This window comes from Haematobia irritans, chromosome 5 (genome assembly GCF_050003625.1).
Source record: "Haematobia irritans isolate KBUSLIRL chromosome 5, ASM5000362v1, whole genome shotgun sequence".
In the NCBI taxonomy this organism is placed as follows: domain Eukaryota; kingdom Metazoa; phylum Arthropoda; class Insecta; order Diptera; family Muscidae; genus Haematobia; species Haematobia irritans.
The window spans coordinates 26,682,703-26,701,607 of NC_134401.1; positions in this window are offsets into that span (position 1 = coordinate 26,682,703).

Genomic DNA, 18,905 nt, shown 5'->3' on the forward strand with positions numbered 1-18,905 from the left:
TGTCCGTCTGTCCGTCCGTCCGTCTGTCTGTGAACACATTTTTGTGATCAAAGTCTAGGTCGCAATTTAAGTCCAATCGCCTTCAAATTTGGCACATGTTCCTAATTTGGGTCAGAATAGAACCCTACTGATTTTGGAAGAAATCGGTTCAGATTTAGATATAGCTCCCATATATATCTTTCGCCCGATATGGACTAATATGGTCCCAAAAGCCAGAGTTTTGGCCCAATTTAGTTGAAATTTTGCACAGAGAGTAGATTTGGCATTGTAGCTATGCGTGCCAAATTTGGTTGAAATCGATTAAGATTTAGATATAGCTCCCATATATATCTTTCGCCCGATATGTACTTATATGGACCCAGAAGCCAGAGTTTTATCCCGATTAGCTTGAAATTTTGCACAAGGAGTACAATTGGTAGTATAGTCATGTGTGTCAAATTTGATTGAAATCGGTTCAGATTAAGATATAGCTTCCATATATATTTTTCGCCCGATATTGACTTATATGGCCCCAGAAGCCAGAGTTTTGGCCCAATTTGGTTGAAATTTTGCAATAGGAGTACAATTAGAAATATAGTAATGTGTGCCAAATTTGAAATCGGTTCAGATTTAGGTATAGCTCCCATATATATGTTTTTCTGATTTCGACAAAAATGGTCAAAATACTAACATTTTCCTTGTTAAATCGCCACTGCTTAGTCGAAAAGTTTTAAAAACGACTCTAATTTTCCTAAACTTCTAATACATATATATCGAGCGATAAATCATAAATAAAGTTTTGCGAAGTTTCCTTAAAATTGCTTCAGATTTAAATGTTTCCCATATTTTTATACTCACCACCATAGAATGGTGACGGGGGTATAATAAGTTTGTCATTCCGTTTGTAACACATCGAAATATCGATTTCCGACTATATAAAGTATATATATTCTTGATCAGGGAGAAATTCTAAGACGATATAACGATGTCCGTCTGTCCGTCTGTCTGTCTGTCTGTCTGTCTGTCTGTCTGTTGTAATCACGCTACAGTCTTCAATAATGAAGCAATCGTGCTGAAATTTTGCACAAACTCGTCTTTTGTCTGCAGGCAGGTCAAGTTCGAAGATGGGCTATATCGGTCCAGGTTTTGATATAGTCCACATATAAACCGACCTCCCGATTTGGGGTCTTGGGCATATAGAAATCGCAGTTTTTATCCAACTTGCCTGAAATTTGAAATCTAGAGGTATTTTATGACCATAAATACGTGTGCCAAAAATTGTGAGTATCGGTCCATGTTTTGGCATAGCCCCCATATAGACCAATCTCCCGATTTTACTTCTTGGGCTTATAGAAACCGCAGTTTTTATTCAATTTACCTGAAATTGGAAATCTAGAGGTATTGTAGGACCACAAATACGTGTGCCAAAAATTGTGAGTATCGGTCCATGTTTTGGTATAGCCCCCATATAGACCGATCTCCCGATTTTACTTCTTGGGCTTATAGAAACCGCAGTTTTTATTCAATTTACCTAAAATTGGAAATCTAGAGGTATTGTAGGACCGCAAATACGTGTGCCAAAAATTGTGAGTATCGGTCCATGTTTTGGTATGGTCCCCATATAAAACGACCTCCCGATTTGGGGTCTTGGGCTTATAGAAACCGTAGTTTTTATCCAATTTGTCTGAAATTGGAAATCTAGAGGTATTTTAGGACCATAAAGAGGTGTGCCGAAAGTGGTGAGTATCGGTCCATATTTTGGTATAGCCCCCATATAGACCGATTTCCCGATTTTACTTCGTGGGCTTCTAGAATCCGAAGTTTTTATCCTATTTGCCTGAAATTGGAAATCTAGAGGTATTTTCGGGGCATAAAGAGGTGTGCCGAAAACGGTGAGTATCGGTCCATATTTTAGTATAGCCCCCATATGAACGATCTCCCGATTTAACTGCTTGGGTTTCTAGAAACCGTAGTTTTTATCTGATTTGCCTGAAATTGTAAATATTCTGGTATTTTAGGCTCACAAAAACGTGTATCGGATTAAGTTTTTATCGGTCCATTTGGTAATGCCTCCATATAGACCGACTTCACTTCTTGAGGGTGTAGAAGGCGCACTGATCATGAAAATTGCTTGAAACTCAATGTAAAATTTCCAGATTTTACTTCTACAGATTTAAGATTTCAAATCAAGACGTTATTTTATAATTTTCTTGCACACTTACAAGAGATGTTAATGATTCCTCTAAAACTCAAACAAAAATGGTTCTTATAAATCCAGAATTGATATAGTCCTCATAGGTGAAATCTTTAAATTTATGTTCGGGAAGTGTCCTGAAGTCCTCAAGCCCTCCTGAAATTTCAAAGGAAACCCTAATATTTGGTTCATGGTGGTGGGTATTTAAGATTCGGCCCGGCCGAACTTACTGCTGTATATACTTGTTTTTACTAAAATTGCTTTCCACCATAGTGCATTAGCCAACTTAAATTTTTAGTCTATCAAATTCTGTCCAGATCGAGTGATATTTAAATGTATGTATTTGGGACAAACCTTTATATATAGCACCCAACACATTTGACGGATGTGATATGGTATCGAAAATTTAGATCTACAAAGTGGTGCAGGGTATAATATAGGCGGCCCCGCCCGACTTTAGACTTTCCTTACTTGTTTTTTACTAACATTGTGCTCCACCCTAGTGCATTAGCCGACTGACTATAGATTTTGTAGAAGTCTATCAAATTCTGTCCAGATCGAGTGATATTTAACATAAATGTATGTATTTTGGATAAACCTTTATATATAGCCCCCAACACATTTGACGGATGTGATATGGTATCGGAAATTTAGATCTACAAAGTGGTGCAGGGTATAATATAGTCGGCCCCGCCCGACTTTAGACTTTCCTTACTTGTTAGTAATGAGATTGTGTCATTACTAAAAACAGAACGATACTTGCATTGAAGTAATTAAAGGTCATGAAAATGCTAAAAATTTTGTATTTACAGTTCTGAAAACAAAATCAAACATGGCGGCTACGTCAAAAAGCGAAATGTCGCATCTTGGGCTCCGAAATCTCATATGTTATGGTTGGGAAAGGCCTCCTCATCAACGTGAGATTATTTAGTTCAGTACTACAAGGGTTAGCATCATAAGCGTAGGAAGGCCTCTGGGGAGGGGGCTTAGACCCCCCCAGAAAAATTTTAGCCCCCCCCCCCCAGAATTTGAAAACCTATTTACGATTTTACATTTTTATAAAAATTTAACAAGTATATACTCGTACAACGCACAAAGTTCCACTAAAGACTTTCATGCACAATCGAATTACTTGGGTTGTGGTAGAAGTCTGATATTTGTGAAATAAAGCTGTGGTTGAACTTATTCTTTCATAAATTAATATCTTAATAATGCTGCAAAAAGGCGTCGCCAAAAAAGAAGTGAAAATGTTCTTTTTGGGTCTGGAAGTGGTACAAAATTGGCGGAGAAGCGATGAATGTAATATGAACTTGTCATAGAACGAATGTCCACCGTTTCAACAACCGTTGCAATTAATTTGCATTACTTCTTAAGGTGTGATCCGAATTCAGTGTTTTGAATGTTAATTAAAAATTTTGTGATATTTTCCCAAATAAATAATTTTTATACCTTTTTATTATTTTTAATGCATTCTAAAGCTTGTTTGAAACGTTTTTTTTTCAAATATTATCGATTTTTAGCATTTTTGTGGCAAAATTTGTATAATTTGTGCCATTTTATTTATTCTTACTCTTTTTTAAACTATTTAAAAAAAGAAAACAAAAAATTACGCATTAAAATATAAAAAAATGAAGTAAAAAACTTCCTGTGTATTTAAAATAGTTGTGCCTTTAGAACAACTCCCAATTTTTTGCTGGGAAAGGTGTGGAACTACCCTACGGGAAATGGATCAACCACAGAACTGGTACAGGACTAGTCCCTAAATGTGAAAATTGCAACTAACTGGAGCACAGGTACCAGTTCTGTGATAGGTCCGTCAGTGGCACTTTTAGTTGATTTATTATAAATTGATTGTCGAACTATTTTGAAGTCTATTTTTTTATTCAATTTTATGAAATAAAACATTAGTTGAACCTATAAGTTCAGTCTATAACGTTTTAGATAGGGGGACTATAGCCCCCCCCCTAGGAAAATTGTCTACCTACGCTAATGGTTAGCATAGACAAATACAATACCAGTTTCGACAGAACTCCAAAATATATTTTCCCCTCTTAGTAATGCTGGTGACATTCCTGAGATTTTCCAATTTTCTCTAGAGCTTCTCTAATGTGAAACGCCGTTCGTCTAAGTCAACCTAAATTTACGGACTGCCTCTATACCTAACCTAACCGGCGGTATGAAAATGGACCCCAGGAAAATAAGACCCAAAATCCAAATGGAACAGGGCCACAAATGTGGGGCGACGCTTCATAATGCATATGAGTTCCATCAAATTGGGCCCCAACAAAATGCAACTGAAGCATGAAATTCGACTCAAAAATATAACTGAGGCTCATTTTCTGTTTTGACTTAAAATTCCATGTGAAAATGATCCCTAGTTGATGGAAAAATATCTAGTTTTAAGAAAATAAAAAATCAAATATGTTTTACTCTGGACGAATCTCTTGGGAATCGCGATAGCCCACTTTGTATTCTGTCCATAGGAGAAAGTCTTAAACGCCACGCAAAAACCAAATCTGAAGCTGTTCAGAACAACAAAAGTGTGTATAGTTGCCACCGTTGTTAAATCCCGGAATATAAAACTAGCCTCCACTTCAAAACGAAGCACAATCCCAAATAGAAAATTGGGTTTATTTTTATTTAAAATATTTGGGTATACTTTCATAAGGCAAACGGGCCCCAGAAATAAAATGAAGTTACTTCAAAAAAAAAAAAAAAAAAAAAAAAAAAACATAAAAATTTGGTGTTGTTGTTTCTCATATATATTTTTGGGGTCGTACTTCATTTAGATTTTTGGGCTCTTTTTCGTGGGGTCCATGTTCATAGGATCAACCATGATTCCAAATATAACATTTACTTACCGAAGTGGTCAGCTGAATATTTTAACTTTGGATTGGCCCCCTGAACTCAAGCGTCGCTGTTGGTAATGGTTAGGCCGCTATAACGGTCGATGGTAGATCCCCGCTTGTATTCATTGATCGTGGGGTCAAAATAAATGCCGAATATTATCGGGAAAATGTCCGAAAGACAGTATTGAAAACTTGATCAGGGAAATATTTCGACCGCAGACCGTGGGTAGGACTTCAGGCATCATCGCACTCAGCACTCGTTAACCAAGGGTGCTTAAAAGGGAGGTTCATCTCTTCATTTCGTCCGCATAATGGCCATCGAAATCTCCAGATCTCCGTTGGATTTTTGCGCCTGGGGTCATATGAAGAGTAAGGCTGGCACTAAAAACTACCAAAGTGTCGATCATCTCAAGGTGGACCTTCATCGGGGGGAGGCCAAAATAACGCTGAGAACCTTCGTGCAGTTTGTGAGGGATTTGTCGGCCGTTTGAAGACCGTAATTTGTGCCAAAGATAGCCAATTCGAACAAATCTAAACTGATTCTAAAATTTTATGTAATTCACGACATTTTACGTTTTTGAACAATAAAATTAAAAGAAAAAAAAAACAAGTATATACGGCCGTAAGTTCGGCCAGGCCGAATCTTATGTACCCTCCATCATGGATTGCGTAGAAACTTCTACGAAAGACTGTCATCCACAAATTTCAACTCACATGGTTGTTGGATACCCTATACTAACATCACGTACCAAATTTCAACCGAATGTGAAGAATTTTGCTCTTCCAAGGTGCTCCGGAGGTCAAATCTGGGGATCGGTTTATATGGGGTCTATATATAATTATGGACCGATATCGACCAATTTTTGCATGGCTGTTTGAGGCCATATATTAACATCACGTACCAAATTTTAACTGAATCAGATGAATTTTGGTCTTCCAAGAGGCTCCGGAGGTCACATCTGGTGATCGGTTTATATGGGGGCTATATATAATTATGGACCGATATGGACCAATTTTTGCATGGTTCTTAGAGACCATATACTAACACCATGTACTAAATTTCAGGCGGATCGGATGAAAATTGTTTCTCTTAGAGACTCTTCAAGCCAAATCGGGGGATCGGTTTATATGGGGGCTATAAATAATTGTGGACCGATGTGGAGCAAGTTTTGCATGGTTGTTAGAGACCGTATACTAACACCATGTACCAAATTTCGGCCGGATCGGATGAAATTTGCTTCTCTTAGAGGCTCCGCAAGCCAAATCCGGGGATCGGTTTATATGGGGTGTATATATAATTATGGACCGATGTGAACCAATTTTTGCATGGTTGTTAGAGACCATATACTAACATCATGTACCAAATTTCAGCCGGATCGGATGAAATTTGCTTCTCTTAGAGGCCTCGCAAGCCAAATTTGGGGGTCCGTTTATATGGGGGCTATACGTACATGTGGTCTGATATGGCCCATTTGCAATACCATCCGACCTACATTAATAACAACTACTTGTGCCAAGTTTCAAGCCGATAGCTTGTTTCGTTCGGAAGTTAGCGTGATTTCAACTGACGGAGGACTGACGGACATGCTTTGATAGACTCAGAATTTCACCACGACCCAGAATATATATACTTTATGGGGTCTTAGAGCAATATTTCGATGTGTTACAAACGGAATGACAAAGTTAGTATACCCTCCATCCTATGGTGGAGGGTATAAAAATTAAGAAAATATAGTACTTTAAATTTTGCAGTACATATCAGCCACCCTGTATGTTCTGGATATTTTCTGGATGTTGGAATTCTGGGTCGATCTCACGCTCTCTATCCGTCCGTCTGTTAAAATCATACTAAGGATGCAAGCTATAGGCCAGAAACTTGACACAAGTAATTATGAATGATGTTAGTCGGATGGTATTCTAATTGGGCCAAATGGAACCACTTCGAGGTATAGCCCCATATAAACCAAACCCTAGATTTGACATGAGGAACCACTTGGAGAAGAAAATGTCATCCGATCCGGTTTAAATTTGGTACGTGATGTTAGTATATATCTTCGAAAATCCTTACGAAAATTGGACACATATCGGTCCATAAATACGTATAGCCCCCCATATAAAACGATCTCCCGATTTGACATGTGGAACCAGCTGGAGGAGCAAATTTAATCCGAGCAGGTTGAAATTTTACATGTGATGTCAGTATATCTAATAATCATACAAAAATTGTTCTATACCATAAATAGATATGGTCGCCGTATAAACTGAACCCAGATTTGACGACCACAGCCTCTAGGCAGAAAATCTCATATAGCTTTCTAACCTGCCTTTCTTATCTAACATAGACTCCATATGGACTAGCTTACAAGTTAGCAGACAATGTTAAGAAATTTCAAAATACCTTGCCATCAGCAACTGTGATAACAATCTAAGTAAGTCGATTGCGGATGACAGTCGTTATACGAACTTTATATGCAATTCATGGTGGAGGGTTCATTAGATTCCACCTAACCGAATTTTCGACCTTACATACTTATTTTTTTGTTGTTCTTAACTTGCTTAGATTTTCATTTTCATTACGCTTGCTTAGATCCTCATCCTAATCATTAAACGCAAACATTTGCAATTTGTCATTAGTTCTAATTATGCTCATAGATAATGACAATGCAATGAGCAACATATGCTACTTCAACTGAAGTGGAATAAACAACAACAATAAGAGCATAAAACATCGACAACAACATGAGTACATACTATACTAACAATGTTCATAATTTATAATTATAAATTTACTCTTTCACTAATTGCAATGAATGGCTTAATGTTTTTATGGAAATTTATTAAACTCAAACTCATTCATTTCTTTACAGCCAATAACCGTAGTCTTTGCAAAATAGCAAACAGTGTAAAGTAAATGCAGATAAAATTGGTTGAAACTGAAGTACACTGAGGAAAAACTGAAAAAGAAGATTAACGCAAAGGCACTGATTCTGGCTGGCAAAAATCTTTTGTTCGTTGCACTACGATGACTTCTTGATCACTGGAAGATATGCTGAATATGATTAATACCGGCATATCCCTTGATCTAGCCTCAAATTAGATCGATTGGAATTTTTTCGCTTCTCTATCTAGTAAGAGGAACGTTTTTAATCTTTATCCTTCAACTAATTCGCCTTTGTGCCAAAGTAACGGACTTTGAAGTTTTTTAATTGGGTCAAAACGTTTACGGCCTGTTTCTGTATGTCGAATGGCAGAGTCTTAGCTTTCTTTTGGGACAAAATTTTCTATAGAAATAAAAATTTGATAAATTTTTCTATAGAAATTAAATTTTGACAAAATTTCCTATAGAAATAAAATTTTGACAAAATTTTCTATAAAACTAAAATTTTGGCAAATTTTTCTATAGAAATAACATTTTGACAAAATTTTCTGTAGAAATAAAATAATGACAGAATTTTCTATAAAAATAAAATTTTGGCAAATTTTTCTATAGAACTAAAATTTTGACAAAATGAATAAAAAAAGGAAGTACAATTTTGTGAAAATTTTCTATAGAAATAAAATTTTTCTCTGCAAATCAAATTTTGACAAAATTTTCTATATAAAACAAAAATGTTTACAAAATTTCCTATAAAAATAACATTTTGACAAAATTATCAATAGAAATAAAATTTTGACAAAATTTTCTATAGAAAAAAAAATTGAAAAAATTTTCTATAGAAATAAAATTTTGATAAAATTTCCTATAGAAATAAAATTTTGACAAATTTTCTATAGAAATAAAATTTTGACAAAATTATCTATAGAAATAAAATTTTGACAAAATTTCTTTTAGAAATAACATTTTGACAAATTTTTCTGGAGAAATAAAATTTTGACAAAATTTTCTATAAAAATAAAATGTTGAAAAAATTTTCTATAGAAATAAAATATTGACAAATTTTTCTATAATACTAAAATTTTGACAAAATCTCCTATAGAAATAAAATTTTGTGAACATTTACTACAGAAATAAAATTTTGACAAATTTTTCTCTGGAAATAAAATTTTGACAAAATTTTCTATAGAAATAAAATTTTGTGAAAATTTTCTCTGGAAATAAAATTTTGACAAAAATTTCTATAGAAAAAAAATGTTTATAAAATTTCCTATAGAAATAACATTTTGACAAATTTTTCTGTAGAAATAAAATGTTGACAAAATTATCTATAGAAATAAAATTTTGACAAAATTTCCTATAGAAATAACATTTTGACAAATTTTTCTGTAGAAATGAAATTTTGACTAAATTTTCTATAGAAATAAAATTTTGACAAAATTTTCTATAGAAATAAAATTTTGACAAAATTTTCTATAAAAATAAAATTTTGACAAAATTTTCTATAGAAATACAATTTTGACAAATTTTTCTATAGAACTAAAATTTTGACAAAATCTCCTATAGAAATAAAATTTTGTGAAAATTTTCTATAGAAATAAAATTTTGACAAAATTTCCTATAGAAATAAAATTTTAACAAAATTTCCTACAGAAATAACATGTTGACAAAATTTCCTACAGAAATAACATGTTGACAAATTTTTCTGTAGAAATAAAATGTTAAAAAATTATCTATAGAAATAAAATGTTGACAAAATTTTTCTATAGAAATAAAATTGTGACAAATTTTTCTATAGAAATAAAATTTTGACAAAATTTTTTATAGAAATAAAACTTTAACAAAATTATCTATAAAAATAAAGTTTTGGCAAATTTTTCTATAGACCTAAAATTTTGAGAAAATCTCCTTTAGAATTAAGATTTTGTGAAAATTTTTATAGAAATAAAATTTTGACAAATTTTTCTGTGGAAATAAAATGTTGACAAAATTTTCTATAGAAATAAAATTTTGACAAAATTTTCTATAGAAATAAAATTTTGACAAAATTTTCAATAAAAATAAAATTTTGACAAAATTTTGCTTAAAAATTAAATTTAGGAGAATTATCCATAAAAAAAAATTTTAAAAGGCTCGTGTCGATTGGTCGGAAGAAATGTCAATTATAAGGATATTTGCCAGGATAGTCTCAGTCTCTGGGGATATGAAATAAACAAATAAACAAATAATTAATATTTCCTTTAATAAATTCATGTTTTTTCAAGCTCGAGGTCTTTTTTAAATATTTTATTTATTTTGTTGTTCATGGTATTACTATGTGTAGAGAAAGATTCCTTTACTCTAATAATTTTTTGCGTACGTTAGTTAAATTAACTAAATAACGTGAAAAAATTATACACAAATTAAGCATAAAGATTTACTAAATTCGTATTTCTCACAACATAGTTCATTATTTCTTTAAATTTGTAAATTTTTCTACAAATGTGTTCATCATGAACTTCGTATAACACTAAAGACATTCTTGCCATTTTGAACTGCATTTTTTCCTTCAAACTACAACATTTTCTTTAACAAGTGAAAAAACTTAATTATGTCTAATAAATTTGAATTTGTCGAAAAACATTTACTTATTTTTGCGATATCGGCGTGATGCTAGCGTTTGTAATACTGTGTAGTTAAAATTTTCTAAATTAACGATTCCTGGTGGGTTCACGATTTTTTCAGTGCACCGGTGAAAAACGTTGTGGTGGTTGGTCGAAACTGGCATTGAACCCAGACCCCTCTTTCCAGTCGAACTTTTTTTATGCATCTCTTATACTTTGGATTACGCTTCGACACTGCTCTAGAATGGTCTCGTGGTTGCGCTTATTTTCCGAACCTATTGCCTTTATAGCTTTCTCACGCTCAAAATTTCGTTCAAAATGTGAACCTCATAACACTTCAAAATATCTTCAGTCTCAGCTATCTCTAAGAATCACTGTTCGATATAGGTAGGGGTATATTAACGTTGTCATTCCGTTTGTAACACATCGAAATATTTGTCTCAGACCCCATAAGTGTATATATTCTGGGTCGTGGTGAAATTATCAGTCGATCTAGCTGTGTCCGTCCGTTCGTCTCCAAGAAATTGGGATCTTTGTCGATTTGCGAATTCGTAAACCAGAATAGGGGGGATATTCTGGTTTACGAATTCGCAAATCGACAAATTTTTAATTGTCAATAACTCATCAACCGATGTCTTTGGCCATAGAATTTCTACAAATTAAATTCCTTATACATAGAAACTGTGTGTAAAAATGTCCTATTATATATTGCAATTCTTCGGAAAATAAAAACTGAGGAGAGTTTTACGTTTTGCAAATTCTTAAACCAGAACTTGGGCGTATATCTTTTTACTTTTCTCTGCATGTATATTCACACCAATATGGGTGTTTAATGCATATGATAAACTTTTCGAAGGATATGAGACTAAAGGATAATATGTCCAACATCCTCATGTACCATCGTCATAATTTTTTCATTTCTCTTTTGCTCACACAGAACCACCACTACTTTTTGCACTCCCCTGAGAAAATGGAGATCTTTTGATATGGTCTCTGACAAGCAAGCCTTGTTTATGCTATGCTACGGCTAGGAAAACAACTCGGATGCAAGTGATGCAACAGGAATAAAAACCAGAGACGGACACGGAAAAGTAACGGATAAGAGAGTGTGAGTTTGTTGTATATGTTGTCGTTTCTCCCACGCCCCATATCTTTAGTTTGTGAGACTTATAATTAATGGGCTCTTGTTTCTCACCTCTTTCTCGTTATTAAATGTAATGCTTCATTTTTATTAAAATATGCAATGAGTGCGCTCATACGCGCGCTTTACCTTCATTAGTGGCAAGAATGGTGGGCAATATCTTTTATTTTATGCGAATATAAGCACATAAATATATGTACATGGATTTGTGTGTAACGGAAACAAAAACTTTAACTCTTCTTTCGTTATTATTCACAAACTGTTATGAGACACTAGGTAAGCGAGTATCTGGGTGTTGGTTTCTGATGCATTATGCATGGCAATAGGTTGATATGCTGAATAAGTAATGACTGCTAAAAGTTGAGAAGAAAGCAGATGTTAAATTGTTATTTAATTATTTTTTTGCATCGTAGTCGGGTATCATAGAAATTACTCGATTTAGAGCTTGCACTAAAGTTCTTGTCTAATATGTATGGTTTCGCACGTAATATGGCCCACCGTTCGATATGGGCTATAAAATGAAATCTCTTGTCACTGGGATTAGCTAGTCGATCGATTAATCAATTTCAACTTTTGTTGTCTTTAAATTACTTTAAAATTTTACACAGCGAAGCTTAATTACCCAGCAAAACAATTGCAAGTTCTTCTAAAGACACAACTTAAATGCACTTCATATTTTAAAAAAGTAAGTTTTCATATTTTAAAAAAAAGTAATTTTAACTTTTTTGGTTTCAAATAGGTTAGGAACATAGGTTTAGGTTGTAGAGGATGACATAAATTTTTGTCTTGAATTTGATGTCCACTTAGACCAGTATAGGTCTATTGTGATTCCTTCATCCTCTGTGATCTTTTCATCCTCTTCCTTCCGATACGGTCCGCTTTGTCCCAGAACTTCCTCCGGCTCGTTTTCTTTGAAAGAAATCTCAGAACAACCAATCAGAGTCTCTGATGAATGCAAGTATGTTCCCTAAGTTGCACTCCCGCAGATCAGTGAGAGCCTGAAAGAAAAAGGAGCCCAGTATCTTGTTTCTTCTAAAGGATAAAGCTGGACACTGACACAGGAAGTGGTACGAGTCCTCCGTAACTTCCGGTTCCAGACACCATCTACAGATATCATCGTCTTTAAGTCCTATTCTTACCATGTGTTTCCCAAGTGTGTTATGTCCTGTTATGATACCAATCAATGGCCGCAATTCTTCTCTGTTCATCGACATCAAAATTTCGCAGTTCCTACGTTTCTTTTCGTCCCATATCAACTTGGTTTGCTCGCAACCATCCGAAGAAACCCAGCGTCTTCGCCATAGTTCGTCAAATTTGACCTCTATCCTGTAATGATAAGAAGATAGTGGAGGAAAAAGTCCACTAGGACATTATTCGTTCCACGAGCGCCCTCCTTAGCCAACACATCCGCTTCCTCATTTCCTATTATCCCATAGTGCCCAGGTACCCAGCACAGAGTTATATTATGATGTTCAGTGAGAACCTTGAGTTCTCTACGACAGCGGCTGACTACCTTAGACCTTATGTCAGCACTGCACAATGCCTTTATAGCTGCCTGACTGTCGATGAAGAAGCTGATATCGCTTCTGAATAACGGCCTCATCAACAGCGACTCAGCAGCCTTTGTGATCGCAGAAATCTCAGCCTGAAAAATACTGCAATCACTATCCAGCGTGTAAGACTCCCTTATTTCTAGTTCACTACAATAGATTCCGCTGCCCGTTCCTTCCTCCTACTTTGACCCGTCCGTATACATATTCAGGGTTCCGAAGGGTATCTTCGTGTCTTCCCACTCCTCTATACTTGGTATAATGTATGTCGGTTTGTTATGATAAATATGCTCGATGGCCATATAGTCCGACTCTCTATACTGCCTGGCCAGAATCTCAGTATGCCTGCAGGTTATCCTCTCCAGTGTGTTCAAGATCTTATGTCTCAGAAGTGTCAGTTCCGCCGTCATCCTTACGTGTAAGTCGAGTGGGATAACTCCCATCAGTACCTACAAATCGGCAGTGACTGTGGTCCTCATAGCGCCTGTCTTATAAATAAGTGCAGTCCTAATCCACTCCGAAAGATACTGCAAAGACCCGCTCAGCACATCCGAAATAGGGTCCAGGAATTTCCCCGATACTACTATTATCACAATAGGTTAGGTTAGGTTAAAGTGGCAGCCCGATTAAGATTCAGGCTCACTTAGACTATTCAGTCCATTGTGATACCACATTAACTAAAAGTACCTATTACATATGGGCACTTCTAGTTTTAACCGCTGAACCTTCTTGATTATTTTTCTTTGTTGAACCAACCAGATTGTTCCAAAAATATTAGCCGACTGCTTAAGTTAACGTTTTCCAGATCCGCCAGTAATCTGAAGCTATATGCTCCTAAAAGTTGCTTGCGCTTTACACAAAATGCAGGACACTCACACAAGAGGTGTTTAATTGATTCTTTTTCCTCCGCATCATGACAGCTCATACAATAGTCATTATACTTCGCGCCAATAGTTTTTGCAAAATCTCCTATCAGGCAGCGACCCGTTATAGCAGATATCAGGAGTGATACCTGACGTCTCGAGAACATTAGCATATCTAGTGTGCGGTTTAAGTTGAAATGGGGCCATATTTGCTTGGTGTCGTTACAACCCTTGCAATTCTCCCATCGAACATTTGCCATCATAACAGCCTTCTCACGCAGCATGAGCTTGCAGGTAGCTAGGGGCATACCAACAAATTCTAGTTCCCCTGGAATATGTAAGGTAGTCCCTAGCCTTGCCAACTCATCCGCTTCGCAGTTCCCCGGAATGTTCCTATGGCCAGGCACCCATATTAGGTGAATATTGTACTGCTCAGCCATCTAATTGAGAGATTTGCGGCAATCGATGGCCGTTTTCGAGTTGAGGAACACAGAGTCCAAGGATTTTATTGCAGGTTGACTGTCTGAGTATATATTAATGCCCACATTTTTTGGAACATTACTTCTCAGCCAATTCGCCACCTCTCTTATTGCTAATATTTCAGCCTGAAAAACACACAGTGATTAGGTAATCTTTTCGCTATTTGAAGTTCCAGATCATTAGAATATACTCCGAAACCCACTTGTCCATCCAATTTGGAGCCATCAGTGTAGAAATCTATATATTCTTTATTCCCCGGGGTATGTGTGCACCACGCCTCACTGTTGGGGATTAGAGTCTCAAACTTTTTGTCGAAAAGTGGACTCGCCAAAGTGTAATCCACTACGTTAGGCACATCTGACATTATTTTGAGGACAGAACTGTGACTGTAACCATTTTCCGACCACAGCGATAGTTCGCGCAACCGCACAGCCGTTGTTGCAGCTGACTGTTTGGCCAAAATGTCTAAAGGCAATAGATGCATCATGACATTAAGGGAATTTGTTCCTGTCTTGCTGAATGCGCCTGAAATACACAAACACGCCATACGCTGAACTTTATCTAAACCAGTCGGTTTCTGAAGTGCCGGCCACCAGACTACAACACCATATAGCATATAGGTCTAACCACTGCCGTGTATAGCCAATGCACAATTTTTGGTTTTAGTCCCCACTTTTTTCCTATTGCCTTTTTGCACGAGTACAAAGCTACAGTTGCCTTCCTCGCCCTTTCTTCAATATTAAGCTTAAAGTTCAGCTTCCTGTCCAAAATAACGCCAAGGTATTTTGCACAATCACCAAAGGGAATTTCAATACCCCCTAAGGAAATAGGCCTAACCGTGGGAGTTTTGCGATCTTTGCAGTACATGACTAATTCTGTCTTTGCAGGATTTACCCCAAGACCATTGTCTTTCGCCCATTGTTCAGTCATCCGGAGGGCCCTCTGAATAATATCTCTGATTGTGGATGGGAATTTTCCCCTGACTGCCAGAGCTACATCATCTGCGTATGCCACCACTTTTATCCTTTCTTTTTCTAGAGTAACAAGAAGGCTATTTATAGCAACATTCCAAAGAAGAGGTGATAGAACTCCTCCTTGGGGAGTGCCTCTGTTCACATACTTTTGTATGTTTGCTTGTCCTAGTGTGGCTGAAATACGTCTCTTCATTAGCAGTTCGTCTAACAGCCTGAGTATACATGGATCAACATTCAGAGTTGTCAGTCCATTTAATATCGAGCTCGGATGGACATTATTGAACGCCCCTTCGATGTCTAGAAACGCCACGATTGTGTATTCTTTGACAGATAGTGAGCTTTCAATAAAGCTGACTAGTTCATGTAGTGCGGTCTCAGTAGACCTGCCCTTCGAGTACGCATGCTGTCGTTTCGAGAACAAACTTGAATCGATGCTAGTTCTAAGATAAATATCTATCATCCTCTCCAGAGTCTTAAGTAGGAATGAGGATAAACTGATTGGTCGGAAATCCTTCGCCCTCGAGTGAGAGGCTTTTCCCGCTTTAGGTATGAAAACGACTTTTGTTTCCCTCCACTTTCCTGGGATATATGATAAGTTGATACATCCTTTATATATCACCGACAACCAGGGGATAATTTTGTCAGTTACAGCTTGTAACTCCGCCGGAGTAATTCCATCAGGTCCAGGGGATTTGAATGGTCCAAAGCTATTTAGCGCCCATCTTATTCTAGTTTCCGATACAATGTCCTCGACAGGAAACGACCGCTGAGCAACTGTGGCACCGCCAGTACATGGTTCAACCGTCTGATTTCCAGGAAAATGTGTGTCCAATAGTACCTCCAGCGTCTCCTCACTGGACGTTGTCCAATTGCCCTCCGATGTTTTAATGAAACCTGGAGCGGAGTTGGTGGATGCTAGAACCTTCCGTAGTCTGGAAGCCTCGGACGTATTCTCAATACTGCTGCAGTAAGCATTCCAAGAGTTATGCTGAGCCTTTCTCAGTTCTCGCTTGTATCCTCTCAGATTCTTCTTGTAAGCGTCCCAGTCCTCAGGGGCTCTGGTGGACTTTGCCTTGTTAAAGAGCTTCCTGCAGGATTTCCTCATATTACTTATTTCCGTAGACCACCATGGTGGTCGATGTTTCCCCCTTGGCTTTCCTCTAGGGCATGCAGCTTTCAGTGAGATGTTGAAGGCCTTAGTAATCCGCTCCACTGCGTGTTCGATATCTTGCACATTTCTCATATTTGTCTCTGTTATTTCCGGTATCATCATATTGAACGATTCCCTATACCTATTCCAGTCAGCTTTCCTAACATTTGGCGGAAATATGATCTTGGTGATATGAACATCAAATTTGAAACTGATGTAGCGATGATCTGAGAAGCTGTGTTCACTTAAAACCTGCCACTCAGATATCATTTCATTCAGTTTTTGCGAGGCCAAGGTGATGTCCAAAACCTCTTGCCTGTTTTTAGTGACAAAGGTTGGGACATCTCCCTTGTTGCAAACTACCAGATTAGTACGCAAAATAAACTCTATTAGCGACTCTCCCCTTGCATTAGTATCACTACTTCCCCATATACTATGATGTGCATTCGCATCGCATCCCATAATGAGTTTCGTCTTTGTTTTCAGTGACTCCTCCACTAAGATCTTAACGGCATATGGAGGCATCTCCCTGTCATGTCCCATGTAGACCGAAGATACCCAATATTTGCATTTGGCTATTTCTAAACTTGCAACGACAGTGTCTGTATTGCACATTGAAGGAAGCAGAAACAAGTTGAGCTCGTTTTTAGCAATTATACAGGCTCGATTTACATCATTACCAGTATACTGCAATAGTTTGAACCCCGGAGTACTTAATTCACATATTTTGTTTCTATAAATATATGGTTCTTGAATAAGAACTATGTCTATGTCCCCTTTCATCAGGAGAACTTTTAAGGCAGCACATGCAGCCTTACAATGATGAAGATTTATCTGGAGGATCCGTAGGACCATCGAGATTTTCAACAACCGTCACATCAGCCGTTTCAATCGAGTCATCAAGAATATCCTCTTCAGAGATATCGGTGACTCTCGCAATAACCATAGGTTCAACTTTGGTGAGTCCTGAGGCAGTAGAAGCCTCCTCACGCATACGGTATCTATCCATGTCTTCAAATGTCTTGGTATCCCCCTCGACTTCGCAAGAGGATCCGCTTACTTCTGATTCAGACAGAGGCTTGTCCATTTCTGAATCCTTTAGCTGATCGTTTTTATACACCTTCATTTGGATATAATGAAAGCCATAACATATACGGCCCTGGGACTTTGCTAGATGTGGCAAAGACTGAGTGTTCAATATAAACACTGCATGCCGTCTTGGCCCATCCACTTCATCCAAACGGCCAACCTTCCAATCAGCTGTTGGAAGATCTGGATTGCATTGTTTCAGTCTATTTAAAATAGATTCAGGGTCAGGAGGGTTTGCAGGTATCCACGCATGTGCTCTTGGTCTAGCCGGTATGTCTTTCTTCTCGACTAACTCTAGAGCACCTCCTTCCCAAACTTCACCAATTAGTATCAGAGCAGCTTTAAAACATTCTATAGACCTCTGGTCCTCAAATGCGACTAGCTTAAATCGTCCTTGATACCAACCAGCCTCTTGGTGTCGAGGATCTGGGCCGGGAAACTTTTCCAGCACCTGTGAGTAGACGCCAGACAAAGCATTCTCAATTTCCCCCCATTTTTGCTTTGGAACCATACCGTCCAATGCTCCTTTATTTATGATAGCCATCACAAGGCTGTCTTTAGCAACTGAGGCAAACGATCGTTGATCCCTTTTGGAGGATGGCAGCTCATCCGGTGATCGTTCCCTTTTTCCAGCCTCAAGAATTCCTTGAGCCCATTTTAAGGAATCGCTTTGTTTAGCCGACAACGTGCTTGGGTCGACTGATCCTGATTTCTTTAGGATAAACAAAGCATTTCTGCGTTCTTTGAATCTCTTTCGTGAGGGATTGCCTCCTTTTGATGCCGTTACCTTGGAAAAGGTCCGACTTGTCAAATTGTCGCCACCTGTCGACCCGTCTACAGGTCGACTAATTGGGCCTAACTCTTGGTCATTGCCCAAATTTATAACTCCAGTCGATACCCGTCCACTGGGCCCTGAAGTTAGCAACCCAGTGGATGTCTTTGAATTTCTCTGCATGGTGGCCTAATATCCCACCACACTTGAAATTCGTAGTAGGTACTTATTACGATGATTTTATCCGCTATTAAAAAAACACGTCCGTTCCGTTCGACGGTTGAAATAATTATTACAATGTCACCCGCGTATGCCACTACCTTCATGCCCTACTGGTCAGCCCAATCAATACCTCGTTCACCATAGTAAGGATTAATAAAATGGTG